Genomic DNA, 23,973 nt, shown 5'->3' with positions numbered 1-23,973 from the left:
ATGAGATTTTTTAAATAAGAGGAAAACATATTTGGAGTTTGCAATGTAAGGCAGAGATATTCCAGTAAGCTCTCACTGTACTTCCGCTGAACTGTATTCTACTAGAAATACAGCATTAAAATGAAAGAGACTGGCAACTAGTACAAAAGGGTTCCTTAATGGTATGATAAATGTACAGGAGTTTTGTAGTTGACTGCATGTGTATGTTGGAGGGGGGCAGACTTTTAGTTATGCAGAATATTAGTAGAAAGATTTTTTAAATATCTCTAGTTTATAAAATTTATTTTAAAAGGTCTTAGAAACAATACTACTAACCTACTTAATTTTTTCCAGTTTTGATCTAACCACAATGAGGTGGGAGGCAAGGGAGAAACAAACAAACAAACAAAAAAACACAAAAAGAAATGGGATTTTTAAGACAACAGTCAAACAAACCATCTCTTCATTAGAAACGGTGACCAATCTAGTATCTACTTCCAGTTCTTACTACAGGAAAGTCTCTGGAAGAAGTTCTATGGCAAACTTCAGGAACTTGGTCTCTGCATTTGTAGGTTGTAGGGAAAGCAGATAACTCCAGATGTCTGAGTAATACATGAGACAGGAATTGATACTCAACTATCCCAAATTTCCTGTGAAACGTGTATGAAGTTTTTCTCCTAAAAAAACCATAAAATAGAAATATAGTAACTTGTAGAGGTAGGATTATATAATAATTGAATCTATGTTATGCAGAGCAAGCCCAATTAAAAAACATTATTATGTGCAACACAGCATACAATTACCCAGCACACGGACCATGACCAACCATGCCTTTGAAGTGGAACACCAAATATATCCACTGTAATTTGCCAACATCAGAACCCAATGCCTGCCCTCACAACACTACATTACAGATGTAACAAAATCTGTTACATTCAGATTTTGTTTGATCTGTTTTAGTGTAGGGAAGATCTAGAGAGATGAATTGTTTTATGAAGACAAAAGTGGGCTGTTTTTCTAATTATGTTCTTGACAGAAGAAAAGGAAGTAGCAATGCAATAGAGAAAATAAAATTTATTTTCTTTTAATTTGTAAATACAGTTTACGATATATTGGAAAGCACCGAATGCTCACTCTTTCAAAACCATTGCAGCCTTTGGCCAAACGTCTGTTACTGCAAGATAAATCTAGTCTTTTTTTCTGAAAAACTGAAGCTTTTAAAAAATTATGAAGACATGGACTGACAAGACTAACTTCAGGGTCCTTCTACCTTCTTTCTTATTATCTGTCCAAATCACACAAGTGAAGGGTGCTCACCAGTGTTAAAAATGTACCTCATTGCTGTGCTTTAAGCCCAGAGAGCAACTGAGCACCATGCAGCTGTTCACCCACTCCTCTCCACCGGAGAAATGGAGAAGAGAAAATATAACAAAATGCTCTGTGATCAAGACAAGGATAGGGAGGGATGATTCACCAGTTATGGTCATGGACAAAAGACAGACTCGACTGGGGAAGAAAAAGAACATCAATTTAATTTGAACACTACCACCATTTAATTTACCAATCAAATCAGAGTAGGACAGTGAGAAATACAACCACATCTTAAAAACACCTCCCTTCTTCCTGGGATCAGCTTTGCTCCTCATTTCTCTACCTCCTCCCCTCCTACCCGCACAGGGTGGGGCAGGGGTTGAGGTTTGCGGTCAGTTCATCACCTCTTGTTTCTGCTGCTCCTTTCTCCTCAGAGGGAGGACTCCTCACACTCTGCCCCTGCTCCAGCATGGGGTCCCTCCCACGGGAGACAGTCATCCACAAATTTCTCTGACATGGGTCCTTCCCACAGGCTGCAGCTCTTCATTAACTGCTCCAGCATGGGTCTCTCCCGTGGGCTGCAGTCCTCCCAGCAATAGACTGTTCCCAGAAAGGGCTTCCCTCAGAGTCCTGGCCTTCTTTTGGCACAGGCACCTGCTTCAGCTTGGGGTCGTCCACGGGCTGAAGGTGGGCATCTGCTCCACCGGTGACCTCCATGGGCTGCAGGGGCACAGCCCGCCCTCTCACCGCGGGCTGCAGGGGGTGTCTGCTGCAGCGCACCTTCCCCTGCCTCCTCTTTTCTTCCACCGACCTCAGTTTTTGCAGCGGTATTTCCTGCACAACTCCTCCCCCTCTCAGGTTCCCCTTCTTAAATATGTGATCACAGAGGCACAGCCACCATCGCTAATTGGTTCAGCCTTGGCCAGAGGTCGGTCTGATTTGGAGCCAGGGGAGCTTCTAGCAGCTTCTCACAGGAGCCTGCCCTGTAACCCCTCTTCTGCTACCAAAACCTCACCACACACAAACCCAACATACATGCAGGAAAAAATAAAGTGCAGGAAAAATTATAGAGCTCAGAAGGTCTACTAACTTGAAGAAATGTTTTCATTTTGTCCATTAGTACACTCATAGCCAAACATTTTCCTAAATGGTCACCTTCACAACTCAAGAAAACTATATTTTTATCACATTCCCTGCTGCCTGTTTTGCTGCAGTTATGAATCTTTTAATTATGTTTGTAATGGCTCAGTTGAAGAAATATCCCTTCCATACAATATGTAGGATGCACAGTAAAGCAACAGTTATTTTATTCCAAGGAAGCAGCCAGACTTCTCCATTCTGTGGAGATGGGCACTGCAATCTAACATGATGTTAAACTAATGATGGGTAAGATAAGCATTCTCATGGTGGGATTTGAAAATACTTCCAAGTTCTTAATGTTCAGAAAATGCCTAAAACCTTGCATCTGCTCTCTTGGGAAGCTGCTACAGCAGAGAATTCTATCCACAGAATATTTAACATTTTTCATTGCTCTTTGATGGCATATGTTCCCCGAGGTAGCTTACATAAGGTATCATATTTCTAACTTGAAGCCAAATTAAGATCAGACATACAGTAATTGCTCTTTGCTGATGTTTTCAGTAATTCATCATGGATGGCATATTAACTTACTCTGCTTATATCTTTGGGCACCTAAATGAAGAACAGTTCTTTGGTGAGAGTCAATACTTTTGTCAAGCTTGAGGTTTTTTTATTCTAAATATTGCAGGTTCCTGACTTGAGAATTTGCATCTTATATAAAAAGACCAAAAAAAATGGGGAGAAGGATGCCACATACCAGCTGAATGAACAGATGGGTAGGAGGCAATTTTTAGAGTAATCATCTGGCTTTGTAGAAAGTGGAAGGGAAAGTTTGTGGTTTCTCAGAAAAGCACTTGATGTTAGTTCTGAAGTTTCCTGAGATGAAAAGCTTCAAGATTTGGATGGATCCTGGATACTTTGGCTCTTCATTGTTCCTGAATTCTGTGTAATAGAAGAAAACACTGGCAAATTTTATTTATTTATATATTTATTGCTGTGCTCAGGAAGAGGAACTCTTGATATTATCGATGACTGCATCTAACCTTCTTAGGATAACACATGATACTAATACTTTTTACTTCCTCCCATTGTGCATTCTAGAGTATGACAACTATATGAAGAAATACAGGGGGTTTGGATTTGTTCAGTACAAATGCAAACCAAATGAAGCAACAAATATAACACTGACACATAAGAGTGTTTATGTGAGCCAGTGGCTTTGAAATACTTAAGTATTGTATTATTTTGAAAATACTGGGGAAAAGGTTTGATTTTTTTTTTTCACCTACTATTGAGCTGTAGGAAAACGTAACGTTATAGTCATAATGAACAAAATAAATTTGATTTAACAAATACAGATCTTCCACCTAGCTCATGTGAATGAGTTTAGGACAAATAGACTGTTTTTCTTAATTATTACTTCAAATTGCCTAATTTCTTTGATCTGTAAATCTATATTTCCTCTGAAGAATGTTTGTGAGATACTAGCAGTAGAATTGTTGGTTCTTTTTAGCCAAAGGCAAGATAGAGCACAGTTTCCCCAAGTGGATGTGTATCTTGTTATACACAGCTCATTGCAAAGTATCTCACAAATATCTTGACATGTGTTTGGTTACCCATTTCTACTACTACATTGCAGTCCAAAGTGTTCCAGCTAGTTTCCACTAAAGCACAGTAACAGTGTATGTTAACCATGAGTTAAAGTGGCACTTTGGCAGATGCCACACTGGCTCTGCTTCACTCTTTGTTCTCTGTGTTTGTATTTTGCCTCTGCTTTCTAGGTCAACTCAAAGCCTAAATTGTATTTGCCAAATGTTAGGTGACTTAATTTAATTGTTGTTCATAGATTTGTCTAATTCAGCTTTTAGCACATGAAAGCTTTGAAACTAAAGCTTCATACAATGCTGGAGCCCCTTTCTGGTGGCTTGGTTTATTATCATTTTAGATTTTGTTGTCTTTACTTAAATAATTCTAATATGGCTGAGGGTACCAACTGCTATATGTGTTTTGTATTTGACATCAGCCTTGTTCATAGAACAGCTTGTACAGCAATATGATGCTCTTTATTTAAATAGATTAGGTCACCATAAAATTGTATAACAACAGGTGGCATCAGCTTGCATCTCCCACATCCAAGCATTGCTTAACAGACTTTTCATCCTTCAGGGTGGGAGAATCTGAATGTTCCTTTAGCATCTAGCCGGTTCAGAAATAACCTTCCATGGACCATTCCCTGAGATTGTGGATCAGACATTTTTTTCACTAGGGAATGCCAAAACCAGATCCCTTTGCTTTTCTCATGAACAGAAACATAGGAATCCTTTGTTTCCAATTTCTGAAAATGAAGTTCTGACAAGTTTAACCTAATCTCAGCCAAGGTTAAGGGAAAAAAGATGCATGGAAAAAATAATTTCAATAAAATCAGTAAAAAATTAGAGTTCTATGAACAATTGTCTAACCTGCTACAGAAGGAGCTATCCTTCTGAAACAGAAAACACGGTTAAATGATCATTTAAAACCTGGGCAATTAATCTGTCTCAAACTGGATGAAGGAACTATGTTGACAGAGAAGTGTGGAGTTTGGTTTTGTTTTGTTTCTGATTTACTTCCCCAAAAACTTGAAAAATTGATGAGACAGATCAATTCTTCTAAGAGGTGAAAACTGAACAGTATGTAAACGAAGGTTCCTTGCATACCTTCTAGTAAAAAAAACGTGCTGATATAGAACCATAGCTTTATCCTCTGAGAGTTTCATCATGAAGACGTAGCCAAATGTTCATATAATTTTGGCCCTTTTCTTAGACATAGTTCCTTGTTCCTTAGTTTGGAAAATACATTAAACAGTAAAATAGTATTTATGGTAATATATGCATAAGGTGTGTGTATATATATATATATATATATACACACACCACATATAGGTATGTATGGGACAGGTCGGTTATGCCTGTAAACTTGTAATTTTAACTTCCTTACACAGAAGAAGGACACTCTTACAAATAAATACATATCTCTCTATGTCTGAAGTAGAGAATACAAGAGAATACAATCCCACTTTTTTTTTCCCTTTTCTTTTCTTTGCACTTTTGCTACCCATGTTACCTTTTAACAAAATATATACATCAATATATAAAGATAATTGGAAATATGTTAACACAACTTCTTACAAAATATAATTATTCTGGATAAATATTTATCTGTACATTTTTACATTAATATTTACACAATACCTTATGAAACATTTTAAGAAAATTTCTATGGAAGTTAACCTCGTATTTTTCTTTTTTTTCTTCTTGTTTGGTTTTAGTTGTTGATGGTTTTTCTTCTTTGCTAAATGTCCCAGTCCCAGAATTACCTTGTATCATATGGAATTTGTTTATATTTATTTCATTGTTCATAATTAAATATGATCTGAAACAGTATGCACCATTATTGAAGTTTAATCTTAAATAAGCCTTTAAATGGTATTAAAAGGTTACAGAATAGTTAAACTTAATATTGTTTTTTTTTAATCTACACATTGTATCTGCCTCATTGACTTCTGAGTCTGTCTGCTAATGAACTACATGGTGTTCTAGCAGACCCTAAGGCAGAAGCTAGGAGGAGTAACAATCTAATGAATAAATGTTATTAAAATCATTACATGACTCGCTATCCTGCCATGATGTTAATTTGTTTGGTGAAACAGTTAAGATATGGTGGCAAGGGAACCAAATATCTCAGCAAATGCTGTAAAAAATGAAATTTGAACTAGAAAGCTGTTGTCAAAATATTGATTTGTTACCATTCATCCTTAAAATTTGATCTGCCATTTATATTAAAAAGGAAAAAAAAAAAAAAAAAAAAAAAAGAGAGAGAGAGAGACAATCTGGATACTTGTATGTTTTACTACTTCCTTGTTTCAGTATCTCAATTATTATTTGGAATATAAAATACATTTTAAAAGACTGAAGTCTGAAAACATTAAGATGTTAAAAAGCCATTTTCTTATTATTGCTATTGTGAATGTGTGTCTGAATCCAAAAAGCTCTGTTCAGTGCATATGATATTAGCTGGAGTTTTCTGTGATTTCATTGCCACTTTAGCTATAAGATACATGCCTAGCGCTAAATCTCATGCCTTGTCTGAATAGCACCTCAGGGCCCTCAACTCAGGCACAGGCAATGTGCCTCAGACCCACTGACCCTGATGTGTGGCATCTGATGATGCTGGAGTACTGTGTGGTGGTTCTGGCACTGTGCAGGAGCTGGCAGTGGGTATAAATGCTGACAGTCATGGATGTCATGTGTTGTGGCTTCCTCTCTGTTGGAGACCCCACGCTGGAAAAGCCTGCTCTCCTGCTATGGGACACGACTCCAAACCACAGCTTGGTCAGAATGACTAAACACAGGTAGGTCTCAGTGTGTTGCAAACATACTCAGACTCTACCACACCCTTCAAGGGGATCTCTATTTAGGTAATTGTTCCTGGTTTATTAAAAATGGATGGTAAAAAGGGAGGAGAACTGGAGTGGCTTAATTTGTTTGCTCAGCTGTTAGTTTAATTTAAAATTAAAAATTAAAATTTAAAATTAAAAAAAAAAAATCTGTCCGTTCGGGGTGAAATTTGTATCATTACCTGGGATGGGATTTAACTATTTAGCTCTGCAAGGAATATGCTTTCATATATTTATATTCCATGCAGAAAAACAAACATTTCTAAGGTAGAGAGTTATTTTGGTATTTGCTCTTGGATAAGATAAATCATAATGGCCTCAAATTGTGCCAGGGAAGGTTTAGACTGGATATTAGGAAGCATTTCTTTCCAGAAGGGGTTGCTAGGTGTTGGAATGGGCTGCCCAGGGAGGTGGTGGAGTCCCCACCCCTGGAGGTGTTTAAGAGTAGAGTCGACATAGTACTTAGGGATATGGTGTAGTTGGGAACGGTCAGTGCTAGGTTAATGGTTGGACTGGATGATCTTCAAGGTCTTTTCCAACCTAGACGATTCTGTGGTTCTGTGTGATAACATATAAATGCTTATTGGTTTTGATTGATTCACTCAGGAGGTGGCAACTGGGGCACCATTTGGGTGTTTAAATATAAGTGCTTAGTACACCTTGAAATGTTATTCCTTCTATAAGAACCAGAGAGATACAACACTAAATTTGTTTTCAAAGGTGCATTTCCTTTTAAAAGGAAAAACATCCATATAAAACATGATGTGGGATGAATGCCAAAGCAGATTCCCCACAATGTCCAAAAAGTTCTTAAACACCTATGTTTCAGCACCTGAGAAATATTTCCTAATTTGTTTGTAGATGACTGATGTCACTGGGTCAGTTCCGTTTCTAAAACTAAAGTGAAAAATCATGATTGGTTCATTCCTTTGTTTTTCCTTGGCCCTTTAAAGTCTAGTAACACACAGTTCATGCTACATCTAGGTAGGCAGAGTGTTGCCACTATTTTCTGTGCTGAAGTAGACTATCACCGTATGTGAAAAATTCCTGGGGTCTTTTACACACAAGGTTATCACCCTTTCATATATGGCCCGGATCTACAGTGATATATCCCTCCCTGCTTAGCAACCTGCTTGGAAAGCTCTAAATGACATACATTTACACGTTTACAGTTCTGCTTTAAGAAGGTCTAAACAGTGTTGTTTTTATTAATTTATGTTTTGACTGCAGTTCCTAGTTACAGAGAGCAATATAAATAGTTGCAACTTTAGTAAATGTGCCATCAAACCCATGCATTTCTTTTAGCACATACAGAATCTGGCCACTGCATTAGGTTGTTATAACAGCTTACATTTGAATCTAGTTTTATTGCTTGTGCGTTTTCCCCAAGAGGCAAATCAGAGTGGCAAAGCAGAGGCAACTCTAAGTGTTTATCACAGGCTGTAGGCAGGTTTTGTAGCTCTGTCAATAGACAAGTTTCTTATTTAATTCAATTCTGTTGATTGTAGTATTCTCTATAAATCATGTCAGACAATTAAGAAAGTTTTAGTCTCAATAAGAGAATAAATATCAATATACTTACATGGTTTTGGTAGATTCGTAGTTTTATTTCAACTGAATTGAACCTTAATTTACAGTGTTTAAGTATTAGGTAATACATGCATTTCAAGGTTAATATGGGACTTAACATGCAACAGATTAGCTATGCTTCTAATATTTTAAGGAAATGTCTCAGGCATGAGTTACTGGAAATTGCTTAGCAAAACTTTGTAAAAAGGTAAACGTTAAACTCATGTGTTTTTCAGGGGTTTTGCCAGCCCAAATATGTTTCCTGTTGCTGATAATTTTACATGGATCCCATACTGAAAAACTGTTGTCAGAGAGGGGCAGCACAGTTTACTAGCATTTAAGAAAATAAATGATGTAATCAGCTCCAAAGTAAAATACAGAATACGGTCCTGCAGTTACCAAAGACCTGTCACTGACACTGTCAGGAAAAGAATGAAGTAAAACTTGTGGCCCGTCAGTGTGTAGCTGAAAGATATCATTAGCAAATTACCTATGAGCTTGTATTATGAAAGATTCCTCTAACTTTCTCCTGGGCAAAATCATTCTTTCGGTGACATCTTCATTATTTGCAGCTTCAATTGACATTTGTGGGTTGCTCAGCCTCTCACTGCAGAAGTGCTGCCTTGTCCCCCTGCCTTGCTGCACTCATCTGCTGCTGACACATGCTCCCTTAAATGCTGCTACTGCTTTTACATACTTTTCTTCTCTAAGGAAACTGTGGCATCCTGCCTAAATAATAACTAAGACATGAGGACCAGGCTGCCACCACCAGGAAAAATGTGGCTCTGCTGAGTGCCCGGGGAAGACCAGCAAACTTTTGTCTCTTTATACCGATGCATAATGATATGGGACAAGACTTGGAGGGTGCAAGAGATCAGCACTTTTACCAGATTATCACTTACTACCTTCAAATACATTTTAGGACCTTCTTGCCTCCTTTGTCAGGGCCCCGAGGGTACTCTCAGCCCTGTGTGGCTCTGTCTATCCACACCAGAGCTCTCCCACCCTGCCCATGGCACAGGACCCCATTTCATTCCCCCCAGGGCCATCAGCCCCAGCCCCAATGACACCACAGCAGGGCCAGTCTCCGGCTCCTCACCGCTCAACCCTCCTTGATGATGGTTCCTGATGCCTGGGGCTGGGGCTGCCCTGGTGCCCCCCTGCTGCCCTGCTCCTGGATGGGGTGCTGGGACAGGCCCTGGCTGCCAGGACCTGTCCTGCCACCCTCAGGGGGAGGCCCCAGCCCATGGGGAGCTGCTGGCCTTCATGGCACAACAGCCTTTCCCTTGTTCCCCAAGACAACGAGTCTAATACATTCTTGCAGTCAGACCTCTAAATCAAATTACAGAACTCTGAGTGAAAGACTATTTCATTTACAAACCCCAGTATGCAGAATTTTTTAAAAGCTGATTTTCCTGTGTAATCGTTAGCACATGTACTTCAATTACAGAATCAGAGAAATATGAGTATTTCTGACAAATTTATGTCTTACTCAGTGAATATGTCAGATGTGCAACAGCTGGAGTTTGTGTAGAGGCTCAAAAGCAGCAGCTGAGGGTGAGGAGCCCAGCTCCTCACATGTAGTTCTCCCATAGCCAATGATTTCCCTCTCGCCACGAGGAGGAGGGCCTGACAGTGGAAATAAGCTCTCATCAGGAACCACACTCAAAACAATACATGTCCTTCTTCCCAAGGACTACCCTGCCAAAAAAAAATACTGCTGGGAGTGAGGGCAGAGTGGTGGCATCCAACATTGGAGAGATATCTTGTCATGAGAAACCCTCCAGCAGGAGTCAGTTATTTGGAACAGAAGTAATTCTTATGGTTGACAAGGCAAATAAAACACAGAAAAGAAGATTAAAATGTTACAGAACATGCGAGCTCATTTTTCACTATTTTTGTTTCCTTTGCTGTGTACATGTGACTTCACCACCATACTTTTCAGAAAATTGTCATATTTGCCTTTAACAGGGAATCTCTTTTATGGATTCTGTCTTTTTTTTCTCCCCCCCTCTTTTTTTTTCCCATTTTATCTCTCATTCTTTTTATTTTACCATGATACAATGGATGGGAAACCTAGTGTGAGTAGTAATCTGGATATAGACATCTGCATTCAACATGCTAACCTAGTAAAGTTAAATATAGCAAATAGCTGCTCTTTGGGGTTTGTTTAGGATTTTTATCTAGTGCTGATAAGACGTCCTTTTCCCCCTTTATGATTAGGCTTCTTGAACAACATGATGTAAAAATTGATTTTGCGACTAACGCAGAATGCAAAAAATGAAAGAATGCTATAGTCTTTGCTTGCGATAATCTGCATTTGCATAATGTCTCCTGCAATACTTTTATTAAGGTTATGATGCCTTTTAAACAATAATTTAATCTTAATGCAGTGCTTCCAAGTTTTAATTTAAAGAAGCCATCTCCTGATCTTCTCATGTTTAAAGCTGATGATGAGATAACTGTCTTTATAAATGAATTACAATTGGACCGTGACCAACAATATCTGAACTGAATCCATTAATTCATAGTTCATCTTCAAAAGCAAGTCTGTCATTAACCTTTTTGTCCTCCATCTCTTCTAAATAATTTGCTACATTCTTTATCAAATATGAAGTGCAAACAACTTGTACATTTGCAGTCAAGCTGCTAAGGAATTTTCGACTAACAGCTTTCATTGTGGAAAGTTCAACAAAACTTGACACTTTCACTGAGAGGTTCAACTAAATTTTGATCCTCACTGCTATCCTGAATGTGTAAATTTCTGATTTAAATGAGAGGCAGACAGAGAGATTTCAGAACAGCACGTGACCAAGGAGGGAATGGAAATTTCCCATTAATAACCTGGGTCACCGTCCCTCTGAGCACTCCCAGAAATTTATAAACTTCCAGAAACATAAACTTTGGTGTCCCTCTTTCTGTCTGAGTGTTCATGACATGCCCTGTTCCCTGCTGCTTCTTTACCATTCCAACCCATCTCTCTGATTGTTTATTATCTGCCCCATCAATAGAGAGTGAATGGGTTGGAAATGGCAGAGAGTGATAAAAGGAAAATTGCCTTGGATAAATATATAGTAGGGGAAAACCAAGCAAACAAACAAAACAAAAAACAAAACAAAAGACCAGAGAAGGAAAGAGGAAAGAGGAATGGAAAAGGAGGAAAAATTAGCAAATTGGGGGGGGGGAAGAAACAGTAGGAGAGAAGCAGAATAAAAGAACTGTATGAAATAGCTGGAAATAAATGTAATCTTCATATCAGCAAATTTTCAAATCCTATCTCTATTATAATAAATTATTTCAGATCAGTATTCATACTTTTATATTATCAGATAAATAACAAAAATATTTTATTTATGTAAGCATTTTATACATGTAAGCTGTTATGGGTATCATCACTCAGATGACTTTGTGACATCTGAGCGTATGTTGCATAATCATTTTTTGTTATGAATACTTCAGTGTTTGATGTTTCATAGAAACTTGATTCAAATCCTCTATGTACTTATTTGCTGATAAAATACCAATGAAAATACTTAGTGAGATGACCTGTGCTTCACTGTCAACTTGGGTGAAATCTTGACCCCTCCAAAATTGGAAGCACTGTATATGAATTACCAAGAGGTTGGCTGAGCTCTAGCAGCAGGGAAGGCTAGCTCTGGAACAAAAAGCAGGATAACTGTATTAAGCATAGTAGTGCTGTGCTTGAAATAAATCCTGTTGAGGAGCAAACCTATTTAGTACAGGCATATCACTGTGTTAATGTAAGTATTCTGCCCTAGGACACAAGGTAACATTTCTGTGTGGCTCCCCACAAATAGAGATGTACCAGCAGAGGTGAGAATTAGCACGGGTGTTTCCTCTACTGCCCATGACCTTAGATTTACTGGTGTTTGCCAAGGCTTTATCATTATCAGCAATGTCCCCTTATTGCAGAGATCAAAGAGCAGATTCTGAGAAAAAAGTGTCCCGTGAAAGCAGGAGCTGTAGACCAGTGTCATATATTTGAGCATGTGTTCCTCTGATGCTTCTTGGAAATTTCCCAGCACTTTTTTTCTCTGGGAGACATTAAGATCTTTTCCCTTTTAATGCTGGGTTTGGCTAATGTCTCTAAACAAAAGGACTTTACTAATACAGTAGACTCCTGTGTTGTAGAGAAACTCCACCAATATTAAAGATGTTGCCTTTCATAAAAGAAAGTACCTTATGCAGCAAATGATTGCAACTCTTAGGACTTGCTGATACAGGAAGGATCTGTAGCAGCAGGGTCAGAAAGTGCTTAGGCAAATTCATAGATAGCATCTTCACACTAACAACCGGAAATTAACTGCGGATCCCTAACTCCACATTGGCCAGGCTCCTGTCAATTAACCTCTTCTCTTCCCACTGTCAGAGAGAGCATGTGCATGATGATGGGTAATTGGTCTGCCCTAAGGCATTGCTTATATCCTTATTTCTTTTATCATTGCAGAGCTGTGGAACTTTTAAATAAATAAATAAATAAGGCAAAAAAGCCTGTTTATTAGCTCTGTAATCAGCTTGTTAAATCCATATATCATGTGCCTAATATACAAGCCCTTCTCTCTTTTCCAAGTTTATCAATATTTGATTTATCATTGAAAGTAAAGTATCAAAATTGGAATCCCAAAGTACACTGCATCCTTAGAATGTCTTATAGGAGCAGCAATTTAAATTTGCATTACAGTCCTTATTTTAATTCTTTACTTTGCAAAATAAATCACTGCCATTGTGCCACAGGGCCTTTGCTGTGATGATAACTTATTTGACAACAGCTTCTCTATATGTTGGTTTTGTTGGTTTGTTTTTTTTTTTTTTACTTTAGATAAGCTAAATAGCCATAAGGATTATCATTAATAGAGGACATTTTACCACTGAGGACTGCAAGATATCACTTATTCTTATTGAGAAAGATAATTTAGTGATTTTGCTTCTGTTGTGAATAGCTGATTTTTTTTTTTTTTTTTTTCCAAATGAAAGAGGTGCTGTAGATATTGCAGATTTTAAATTTTTTCCTATTAGGGAAAAATGTAGGAACTGTATAGTATTCTCAATGGTCATAAGATATCAGTCAAATTCAGAACACTTTCTATACCCTTATCCATATGTAATATAAAACATCAATGTATCTTTGTCCTTGAATATGTTCATATTAGCCTGAAGAAAAGAACCTTTGATCATTAGCTTTTGCTTGAATGTCAGCAAGCCTTTGTCGATTTAATAATTTTATTAAACTATCTCTAATTTACCAGTTGCTCCACAATAGGTAGCAGAATTACCACAATTTTTGTTTTCTTCTTATAAAAATTACCTTTTTGAACCCACACATTTTCCTATAAATTTAAGCAGAACTTTTAAATCTATGATGCATCACATTGTTGAGCAGCTAGAATAGTTAAGTCCATAATTATGTCTCTAGAAGTTAAAAAAAAAATCTTAATAAAATATTAACTTTAAAATATTAATCGTACATTAGCCATGTTAAGTGTTTATGTTGCTTCTTAGTTTAAGGGTAATTGGAGCCTATATTAGTGCTCTTACCTGAGCATTTTACAAAATAATTTACAAATTTGTTTAAAGTGTTGCATTTACTGTTAGCAACACTTATGTTGTATGCATTTTTATGAACATTGTTATGAATTAGTTTTTTGACATAGGAATGACATAAGAAAGTACAATGTGAAACTATTGGTAAATATAAATCCAACATTATTGCCATATATATTTATATTGGTGACCTCATTTAAAATATACTTTTCCAGCCAGAAAACAAAAAAATTCTACCTAATCCATTTTATCAAGTTTCCTTAGCCAATTTATAATGATTTGAAATATTTTTTTTATATATATTTTCAAGTAAGACAAGATTAATAATTCTAATGAACTACTCTTGTTAGAATGGGAACATCATCCTACAGCTCAATTTAATACAGCTGGAATACTTTAGGTCCGTGCACAGGACCTATTTCAGAACAAGAATCAACATAAGATGTTATTCAGGAATAGTTGCTATGCATTAATAAATGGATTCATTAATCTAATTTTTATGAATAAATAATCCAAAATGAGTATATGCGATGATAGAAATTACCAACAACCTTGGTTTTCTGAAAATTAGCCTAAATTTCCAGCAGGACTAAAAAAAGGTCAAAAACTTAATTGCTAAATCTCTTGGCGATACCAAAACATTTCTGAAAGTGCCACCTTCAGACTGGTTTAAGTTTTCAGGTACATAAGATGTTTCCCTGAAATATAAAATAACACAATGTTTTCTGTAGTGCAGACAACACAAAATAAAGAAATCAATGAGCATAATTGTCCTTGACAAAAAGAACAAATGCCTTTCCAAGCCTGCAGTCTTAACAGAGAAATTGTACTCCACAACAAAAAAAGAACATGTGGTCTAATAGATAAGAGACTACTCATACTGATTACTCCAACTGATAAAACCATACAAATCAAATCAGGCTTATCAAGTGCTCTTGACTTGAAAAGAGAAAAAAATACTATTGTCTTTGTATTTTATATATACAAGTTAGGGCAAAAAGCTTTATCAGTAATATGTAAATGTTCAAACATGGAAAATGAATAGATGAGAGTGAAAAACAATTAACAAAATACCAAAGTACTTGTTAACATGGGACAAAGAGAGAGCTATTCCCTTAACAGAGCCAATCCGTTTGTCACTGTGTTGGTTTAGGCCCTGCCGGGACCGGAGACCATGTTGCTGTTGCCCCTCCCCCACCCTCAGCCGGTCAGGCTGGCAGTGAGGCACAAACCCCGGGCTAAAATAAGGAGAAATTTAATTCAACAGTGTGATAAAACAATCTGAACAACAACAGTGGCAATGATAACAACAATGAACAGCAATAACCGTGAACAAGACAAAAGATATACAGAGAAATACGGCAAAATGGTCACGGAACAAAGCCGACGCGTGGGTACCGCCACCAAAAAGCCAGAGAAAGTAAAAAGGTTCCACCTCTGGACCTGACGCCAGCATGGTATGAATAACCGGGCTGGAGATCCCTTCCCCCTCTCTCTCTGCTGGGGAAACCTAACCCTATCCTAGCTGAACCAGGACAGTCACGGACTGCAATGTCTGTGTTCTTGGCAAATACTGCAGCAACTTTTCCATAGGATCTTCAAGTTTTCTCTTGGAGTTATACAGTGAGGTACTAAGAATAGTCTAAAGAAGTAAAAACACATCAATTTTTTTGATAGTTGATCAATCTTCTAGAGTGACCAATAGAAATTACTGAACAACCTACAAATAAGAATTCAGTTGCCAGATAGAGTTCACATTGTTGTGTGAACACCATATCTTACTTGTGAAGAGACTGGTCTTTACGAGTTGAAACAACAGTTGATGCTTTCATGTTCCACTGCAGAAAAGACTAAGGAATCTTTTGCTACTCTGGCACAATCTTCTTGAATGTCTTTTATTTCACTAGCTCTCATGACCTCTGGTCATACTCTATTTACATTTAGGGGTATAATTTGTAAGAAAGAAATGTGGTTTGGAACATACAAAATCAGAGCAGTTCTACCTTCTCTATCACACAGAAGATTGGACTAGGATGATGCTGGTATTGCCTTCTGGTCTTTTTAATCTGTGTATCTCTGGGAACTCTGATCAGTTGCTTATAAAGTATACCAGAGTTTAGCATAGCCTCCTAACACAATGAACAGCCACACAAAAAGCCTTAACAAACTAACATTTTGTTGTTACTAAACTGTTCTAAGAAATCATTCATGGAAGTCATTCTCAGATTCCTTCATACTGCAGACAATTTATCATCCACTCATGCCTGCTTAACTTCTGGGCATCCTTCTTCCAGACTGGATTTTAAGTAAATATGGTGCTTGGTTATTCTACTAACAGTGGCATTGTATCTTGAAGTGAGAACTGACTTAATATAAATTCAGCTTTATACTGAAGCTGAGTATACTTGATTGTAGACCAGTTATGTTCCCTTTGAATAAAAGAGCAATACAGTTACTGGCACTATCTTTAATTTTATTGGCCATGGCCTACCCACATCCAGGTTATTTTTTAACTTTTAATTTAATTGACTAATTTATTTTTCTTTGCCTGTGTTTGTGATCCTTTTAATTTTGCTATTATTTGTAAGTTTGTACACAGGTGCATCATGATAAAAGACATAACAAAAATGGTTAAAAGGTAATCATGAGAGTCCTGAGAAATATTTTTAGTTATTCATCTGGTTAAATTACAAAAAATCTTCTGGAAAGATGAAATAACGGACAGAATTTGACTGCAGTATTCATCAGCAGGGTCATTGATTGGGTAGCTGCAGTGTTTGAACAGTGTTTTGACCATGTGACAGTGTAGTACATACTGATGGCTGAAAATCAGTTATTAATTACATGATGTGAGTCAGGCCCTCAATTTGCAGCAAAAATCTTCCCTCTTGAGTGCAAATTAAAAGAGAAAGTTTTTGAAAGATCCTAACAATATTATTGCTATATAGATTGAATATAATTATTTTGTTTCAGATACTGAAATGTTATCTCAATATTTGCTATGGTCCTTTAAAAATAATGTCCTGTTGAATTTTTAATAACTAAGATCTGACAAAACATAGACTAAATATTTTTGAATCTTTTAGTATCATGTGGTGCTATATAAGCAAGATTTACTTTTTTTTTTTATGTTGTCAATGAATAAATCCTAACAAAAGCAGGAAGTATTTGTGAATCAGCCACTAGGATCACTATCTGAATTCATAATCAGAAAAGATAGCTTTAGTGAAGGTATGATAGCTGTCAGACTGCATGCTGCTTTTAGCATTTTTTGCTAACATTTCTTTTGCCTTTATGGCTTCATATGAGACTTTTAATTTCAGGTGGTATTGTAGGGACAAATTGATTGTACAGTAATAGATTTGTTGGGTGACTTTGCTCTTCCTGTTTTTGCAACATATTGCAGAGGAGCCAAAGGATTAACTACAGTGACCAAATCCACTAAACCCTAGGCAGAAAGTTATTTCTTCTGCAAGATGCAGCACGTCACATCTGATGTTGAATTTTTCTGTTAAATCCAGAGAAACACAGAGGAATCCATTTGATTCTTTTCTGCATCTAATGCACCATAAGCCTTTTATCTTTTATAGGATAAGCTGTAACTAGGAGTCAGCTGTAACTCATACTTGTAAAAATAATTGGTTTTGGCATCTGCATGTATATTAAGTATTTCCTGATCTGGCATGGTCTTTTGGGTGACAATCAAAAGCCAGTCAGACCCCAAGACTCTACAGCTTTTGACAAAACTGACATCTACAGCAATATGCCCTGAGAGAGCAGGCTGACTGGCTAGTACCATGCAAAACATAGCGCCCTTTATATGCCAACCTATGCATTTCTGATATATTGGGACCCCTGCCACTAATCTTACTGAAAATCTTATTTTCACTTATAATTAATTAGATAGACCTCATTCCCTTCAAGTTCAGATCATGTGCTAGCACCAAAAGAGGAAACGATTCTGACTTCTTAACCTTCAGCATTTGTCACTGAGCTGAATTCTGACAAATTAACACTTAGCAATATAGGATCAAAATCAGTGTTCAGCAGAATAACGTTTCAATGAAGTTGGTCCTTCTCTGCATGGGAACTTCAGTGATGTATATATATGATCTTTATATCACAGAATCACAGAGTCATCTAGGTTGGAAAAGACCTTGAAGATCATCCAGTCCAACCATTAACCTAACACTGACAGTTCCCAACTACACCATATCCCTCAGCTCTATGTCAACCCGACTCTTAAACACCTCCAGGGATGGGGACTCCACCACCTCCCTGGGCAGCCCATTCCAACGCCTAACAACCTCTTCTGGAAAGAAATACTTCCTAACATCTATCATTACATTTATTCCTGCTTTGTTGTGCTTTTTAAGCTTATTTTAAGAAAGTAGCAAATATATTAGTTAGAATTATTTTTCCAAATAATTGCTACATTATTACCTTCACGTGTTGCTGACACTTTATTCCTTATATGCAAAATGGCTGTCATCTCCACTGAAGAAGATGGTAACTAAAATCGCTTTTTCTCATTCCTTGGAAATGCCTCAAAGATACCCTTCTTGTTAACTATCATCATTAACATTATAGTCAGCTAGATACATAAATATCTTACAATTTAATCCATCTACAGTAATTAAAATTTTATAAAATTGCTCTCTGTGTCTTTCTAGATTGATTACCTGTGACTTTAAACCACTCCAATACTTTAAGTATACCACTTTTGATATAGAACATATCATAAATGTTTACAGCATAGTATGTTATGCAAAAGCTTTTTTTTACATTTAACAGCTATTATACCCACATGTTGTTTAACCTGAGACAGGTTCCTTCAGGCACAGCTTAACTTCCCTTCTGCTCTTATAGAAGCAGAAATTAAAAGTATCTGTGCATTTCACTGTGTGCTCTGCCAGAAGTAGAGCTCCTCAGACCTTTGCAGGAACTTGCACTGTGGGTAATCATGTCTCTGCATGTTAAGAATGCAGGTTTGGGGGGGCAGAGTATTCACAGAGTATTATCTGTATTTTTATACAGCACAGAAAAAATGCCATCTTAGTTATTATATTATTATAATCTCTCTAGGCTTGATTTTTAAAAAAATTATTCTAAATATCTATTTTTAGATTATTTTTTCCTATATCTTATAAATTCTGTCACAGTCTTCTGTTGTTCTTCTTTTCAGAGAAATCTGGGTAAAGAGTCTGTTTGGGGAAAACTGGATGAGAACACTTTCTAATTGACAATGTAAGATATTTCTGGTTTTCACACCTGCAATCTCCTCACACAGAAATTGGCATTCTTGAGTCATATCAATGTTCATTATTTATAAAATTCCTGACATTCATTCTTCTGAAAACTGAGCCACTTACTATGCATTTCACATGGCTGAAGTCAGGTAACCATAAATAGCACCCTATTGTCCCTACTTTGAGAGGCAAGTGTAGCATATGAAACTTGTAGGATTTTAGCTTGAAACTCATTCAAATAAGTTCTAAAGCTGTGACACTTCTTCCTCTTTTCTCTAAACCCATCTGGTTTTAGCATTACAGATTTTCAAAAGTTTTTATATTTTTTGCCAGTGGTATAGTGACACCGAATTCAGCTGTCTAGTTTATTTCTACAATTTCAAAAGTTAGCTTAAAGAAAGGAAAATACTAGAGTTTCCTGTGGCTGGAATAGAATAAATATTTAGGGGCCCATAGCTTCAAAATTATCTAAGGAATTTCTTTGAATGTGGTTTGTTCAACACTACCAAGTACGCAAATAAAGACGTTATAGAGTTGTGCAATCACACAACTACAGGAGATAGAGTGAAAAACATTTGTTTAAGGACACATACTTGCTGTAATCACTTAGGTAATTTACAGTTATTTGCTTTGTTTCTTCTAAGTGTCTATGTAACATGAGAAAATTTAGTCCCTAAGTAACAAAATGAGGGAAAGAAGTTCTGTTTCATCTTAAGAATGAGGGCCAAATGTGTACATCTACAGGCTTTGACACACATTTGTAGTCAACATATGCAGTCAGTTTCCTTTCTTTAAGCATTAATATTTGAATGTATTTGCTGTTAGGAATATTCAAAACACAGAAATTGTTATTCCAGTAACAGCAGTAAATGCTGCAGAGTTTAACTATTTCTCCCTGCACTACAGAAAATCTTGCCATTTTCTTCCATGAGACACCATTGCCTCTACCCTCCTGATGTTACAGTTATACAATAAAGCATGAACAGGCATACAAAGAATACTTGCAATGACATCAGGTTTATGATGATAGTCTCTTCCTGAAAGTCCTTTGACTCTTATTAAGTAACTATCTAGCCTAGAATGAGGGGGCATTGTGCAACACTGAACAGGTATTAGAGCAGAGAGTGGGGAAGCAGGCAAAAAGGGAAGGGAAGGGAAGGGAAGGGAAGGGAAGGGAAGGGAAGGGAAGGGAAGGGAAGGGAAGGGAAGGGAAGGGAAGGGAAGGGAAGGGAAGGGAAGGGAAGGGAAGGGAAGGGAAGGGAAGGGAAGGGAAGGGAAGGGAAGGGAAGGGAAGGGAAGGGAAGGGAAGGGAAGGGAGGGGAGGGGAGGGGAGGGGAGGGGAGAGAAAAGAAAAGAAAAGAAAAGAAAAGAAAAGAAAAGAAAAGAAAAGAAAAGAAAAGAAAAGAAAAGAAAAGAAAAGAAAAGAAAAGAAAAGAAAAGAAAAGAAAAGAAAAGAAAAGAAAAGAAAAGAAAAGAAAAGAAAAGAAAAGAAAAGAAAAGAGAAAAGAAAAGAAAAGAAAAGAAAAGAAAAGAAAAGAAAAGAAAAGAAAAGAAAAGAAAAGAAAAGAAAAGAAAAGAAAAGAAAAGAAAAGAAAAGAAAAGAAAAGAAAAGAAAAGAAAAGAAAAGAAAAGAAAAGAAAAGAAAAGAAAAGAAAAGAAAAGAAAAGAAAAGAAAAGAAAAGAAAAGAAAAGAAAAGAAAAGAAAAGAAAAGAAAAGAAAAGAAAAAAGAAAAAAGGTTCTCACCATTGCCTCTGCTCTAACTGTATTTTAATACAATAGTGGAGGCTAGCAAGCTGTCACTATGGCACTCTTCACGAGCACAACTATAAATGCACTTTAAAAAAATTGGCCATAAATCATGTTTTGTTATTGGAAAACATAAAGGGAAATTATGGTTTTTCCACTGACACAAGCAGGGAAAAGAAAATCGTGGCTCTAAAGTCACCTCTACTCTTACTTTCCATTCTAATCTAGTACGCTTTCCATTTTGCAGCTGAGCGATTGATTCAGTTAGGCATTAGTTTTCTTGGCTGGCTTAATATCAAAGACTTTATGCATTGCAGCCAAAGAGTGGATTCTTTGTCTGAGCAATCAAGGGTTGTATAGGGGACTGCAGTGACTGCAAGGAGGGAGGGCAGCAAACCCACTAGTAACAAACAAAAGTTAGACACAAAAAAATTGCTTCTACATGGCACAAAACCTAGAAGCTGCAATGATCTTGTTAATAGCTCTTTTTCTCCCCTCTTGGTGTCAGCTGAATTTGATATGAAGGAGGAGGACCCTAATACAGCCTTGCAATCTCACAGCCACTTTCTGCACAAAGGGGATGCTCTTTGTTCCCCTGCCGTAAAACCTCTCTGTTGTGCGGTGAAAGAGCAGTAGACATTGTAGAACTTGGTCCTTAATACTGATATACCAAGCTCTGCAATTGCAGGCACTTATGATCTGCACTGAAGCATAAATTTTATAAATGAACAAAAATCATGTTTCTGCTATCAGATCCATTAATTACATCAAATTCTTGGATCCAAAGATATGTTTCCATAAGGGACAAGATCTGAGTAATGTTCAGTTCTGACATTTTTTCCCAAAACCTAATTTTCAGAAGAGAAAAACAGGTGTGTAGGCTGAATAGGAAGGGTCAGTAGCTCTAATATATCCCAAACCTGGCTGATGAGACATCAAGGATCCTTTTCTGTGCTAAGGCAGTCCTGAGAAGGTTAATGTAAGATACAGGTAGATATTATTATCCTAAGTTCATTTTTTATTAACACATTCTAAGGTGAGAAAGCCTGGAAGAAATGCATAGCCTAGAGCATGTACATCTGACATAAAAACAAAACTCTTGAACATAAACAGGTCTTCTCAAATGAAATTAAAACTTATGATTTTCATATGTCACTGAGAGATCAGAAATAGCACAGAATGGAGAAGCAACTGTATATTTACAAAGGTTTGGAAAGAATTCAGTGATGAAATGCCAAATCTGAGAGTTTAGAATACCCCTAGAATAAAAAAATACCAGAATAGTTTTGAAAAGAGAAAGTGCATTTAGAGAACAAAGATATATAACCAAATGTTAGTGACATTCAGCAGTGTAGGACTGGAATTAATCTTTTCTGTAAAAAAAAGTAGCAAATGTGGCTGACATGAGAGATTTACACATTTCAACCACCCTACAGCCAATGCCCATGAGTCAGTGCAAAGCTCCCTTTGACTTCAGTAAGATTTGGATTAAACATTTCATGCCTGCCAAACCTTTTCTCCAGCATGCAAAACCTAGCATGAGTCCTACTGTAATTTACTCAAAAGTTGTATATGCTCTCTGGTGGAATAATAGCAGTACTAATGTGAAGAAAAATACATGTGTCAGTAGCTGACCAAGAGTAGACTGTTCAAGGCACATGACCAGCATTATCCAGACGGGTGAAGACAGACTCGAAGGTAGCCAATACTGGTATAAAAAATAGAGAATTTGAGAGAATCTGTCAAGCTTCCACACAAAAAATCATAGTAGTCTCATATTTTCATGTTTTGTTTATTGTTGTCAGCACTTCTTTCTCCCAACCTTTGTTTCCTTGTACATATATATCTAACAACTATTTTTGCAGCCATTTTATCCTTTCCATACGGATAATTTAAAAATATAAATAAATTTTTAAAATTGTCAAGAGCTCACCTATTTTGTGTGCCTGTAGGTATACATTTACATGATAGCTGGATTTCTGTCTTAAATAAACAGCAGGAGATAGAATTTAGAATGCATGGTTTCGGTATTAATTAAAAGTTAAGTTACTTTCAAATATTAACAATAAATCTATTTTTAAAAATATGGATATGCTTTTCTTTAAGCAAGGTATTTAATGTATGTATTTTCTGAAGTTAATTTCAGTGTACTACTTCCACTTGTTTGGGATTCCTGTAAATGATTCATTGCTGATAGGTTTGACACCCACAATAATTAAAATGGTTTATTTCTTCTGAATGAAACACCTAGATTTGTTAGACGAAATACAATGATATTATGTATTCATCTCATTCATTTCCTTTAGAATTACAGAAAGCCGAAATCATTAAAAAAATAATTTAAAACTTTGTCTCAGAAGGCAGATTATGCATACTGTTGCATCCCTTCATGCAGTGTAGCTTGCTGGCTCTGGTTGATGAGAGACAAACCCTACAAACAACTACAGGGGAAAAATCAAGCATGTGTAAAGGTAGGGTACTCTCTTCACTCTCTCAGATACAGGTACAGGACTTCCATTTCTTTTCCTGCTGGGCTTCCAGGTAAGGACTAAGCAGCAGCTGGCCCTATACTGCAATGTCAAGCACAAGTACCTCATTTATTTTCCATGTAGTTGATAGGACACTTCATGATTTGCAGTAAAGGGCAATGTGTCATCTGTACACATGGCAGCAAAATTATAACTCTCACAAGCTGAGGAAACTGAATCAAGGCTTTCCTATTGATATGGAGTCAGTAAAGGTGAGAGCTGGTATTTGCACTTTAGAGGTGAAAAACCGTGTGACTTATAGCCATGGACACAAGTCTTTCCTTTGAGGATGTGATATCCCATATAAACTTTTAAAAAAACAACATCCAGACAAAGAAGCATAACTAAATTAGATTTTTATTTTTTGTTTTCCTAATAAATTTATAAATTTAATGTTACAGAAACACATTCCATGACTGATTGAATGACTTTAAGCCATTTTCCTTCCTCTGAATTCTGTGTGCCTTCGTTGAAGAGATATATTTCAGAGATAGGAAACTGTAGCCATGACCA

The sequence above is a fragment of the Athene noctua genome, chromosome 1 (assembly GCF_965140245.1).
Source record: "Athene noctua chromosome 1, bAthNoc1.hap1.1, whole genome shotgun sequence".
Lineage (NCBI taxonomy): Eukaryota > Metazoa > Chordata > Aves > Strigiformes > Strigidae > Athene > Athene noctua.
The sequence above is the reverse complement of the archived record's forward strand: the minus strand, read 5'-3'. Positions refer to the sequence as shown.